This window comes from Cervus canadensis, chromosome 28 (genome assembly GCF_019320065.1).
Source record: "Cervus canadensis isolate Bull #8, Minnesota chromosome 28, ASM1932006v1, whole genome shotgun sequence".
NCBI lineage: Eukaryota > Metazoa > Chordata > Mammalia > Artiodactyla > Cervidae > Cervus > Cervus canadensis.
This window is the reverse complement of record NC_057413.1, coordinates 21,097,352-21,099,545: the sequence shown is the minus strand read 5'-3', so window position 1 is coordinate 21,099,545 and position 2,194 is coordinate 21,097,352. Positions and strand designations below refer to the sequence as shown.

General features: G+C 39.7%; 1 pseudogene; it reads left to right on the top strand.

Moving 5' to 3' along the window:
* Nucleotides 1–901: 901 nt before the first annotated feature.
* LOC122430049 lies at nucleotides 902–1,849 on the top strand (annotated as a pseudogene).
* The last annotated feature ends 345 nt before the right edge of the window (nucleotides 1,850–2,194 follow it).

Here is a 2,194-nt window from a genome sequence, read left to right as displayed (position 1 = left end):
TCCAAAGTAAATATGTAATCTCTAAATATTCACAATGCACTGAAATAGATCATTTAATACAGAAGGTCCCGTTGCTTTTTTTTAATGTTAGGAAAAGGTTTTTTCTCCAAATGAATTTTTTATACAATTTTGTTTTGTGAGTAGAGAACCAAAAATTATATTGGGCATATTATTTTTATCTTAAGCAAGAGTGACAGTTTAACAATATACAAAATGTACATGGCTATTAAGAAAAGTTAATCTGAATTCCTTGAAGCAAGCCTTTCACAAAGATATAATAAAAGTTAGATAATGTCTCAAATTTTTCTGGAGCTATGAAGCCTAGAATCCCACAGGACCCCTAGAAACATCCCCTAATTCACTTTTTTATTCTAGTCACATAAGATCTTTTGTCTCTCTTCTCAGGGATTTTCCAAACTTCAAGTGATTTCCTTTTTGTTGGGAGCACTCCAAAGTGTGCATCTCTATTCAGATTTCCTTATAACTCTTATTATTGTGTCATTGTCTATTTTTTATACGTAAAAACCCTTCAGATGGTTTCCTACTAGGTCAAGAGATAGCAGTGATGGAATGTTTAAAAATTCACCCTCTCTTAAAGCTGACTTAGGATGATAAAAGGGAAGTTGTATTAGAATGTAGAAGTTCACAGGCTGGCAACATGCTCTGAATCTCTGGGTGAAAGAAAAATAATAATGATAAATCTGATAAAGAAAAAAAGTGGTTGAGTAACAGTCCAAAACCAACATGTAACTTAATATTTAAGAAGTTAATGGTCCAAATATCATACAACTTCTGGTGCTGCGACTATTTAAAATAGCAATGCTCTCCCTCAAGATATTATTGTCTAGGTAGGAAAATCCTCAGCAGGAGGACTCTGGTTCTCAAAGGAGATAACATTTTGTATATTGCTGTCTTTTAAGTGATGCTGAATCAAACATCAGTTACTGAATTTCTCCTCTTGGGAGTGACAGACATCCAAGTACTGTAGCCTGTTCTCTTTGTGATTTTCCTTGCAATTTACTTTTTCAGTTTGGCTGGGAATGGAGCCATCCTGATGGTTGTCATTTCTGATCCAAGACTCCATTCTCCTATGTATTTTTTTCTGGGAAACCTGTCATGTCTAGATATCTGCTACTCTACAGTGACACTGCCAAAGATGCTGGAGAACCTCCTCTCTACACACAAAGCAATTTCTTTCTTGGGATGCATGAGCCAACTTCATTTCTTCCACTTTCTGGGTAGTACAGAGGCCATGCTGGTGCCCGTAATGGCCTTTGACCGCTTTGTGGCTATCTGCAAACCACTTCGTTACACTCTTATCATGAATCATCAGGTCTGTATCCAGATGGCTGTAACTGTCTGGATCTTTGGTTTTTTCCATGCCCTGCTGCACTCAGTAATGACGTCTCGCTTAAACTTCTGTGGTTCCATCCATATCCATCACTTCTTCTGTGATGTTAAGCCATTGCTCAAGCTGGCCTGTGGGGACACTGAGCTCAACCAGTGGCTGCTCAATAATGTCACAGGGACCTTTGCCATGGGCTCATTCTTTCTAATACTTCTGTCCTATTTCTACATTATTATTTATCTTTTCTTTAAGACCCATTCTTGTAACATGCTTCATAAAGCACTGTCCACTTGTGCCTCTCACTTCATAGTAGTTATTCTTTTATTTGGTCCTATTATTTTCATTTACATTCGTCCTGCCTCAGGTAGCTCCATGAACCAGGACTGGATTGTTGCCATTATGTACAGTGTGGTCACTCCTGTACTAAATCCACTGATATATACTTTAAGGAACAAGGAAGTGAAGGGGGCCTTGAGGAGGGTAATCAGAAGGAGGCTCTGACTTGAAGAAGTCTAGAGAACTCTTCTGAGGCATAAATAAACAGGCAATGAGACAGCTGAGATGTAAAATAATACTGCTTCTCAAATTGTTTATTATATACATATATATGACAGACGGGATGGCTGCTGCTGCTGCTGCTAAGTCGCTTCAGTCGTGTCCGACTCTGTACGACCCCATAGACGGCAGCCCACCAGGCTCCCCCGTCCCTGGGATTCTCCAGGCAAGAACACTGGAGTGGGTTGCCATTTCCTTCTCCAATGCGTGAAAGTGAAAAGTGAAAGTGAAGTCGCTCAGTCGTGTCCAACTCTTAGCGACCCCATGGACTGCAGCCTACCAGGCTCCTCC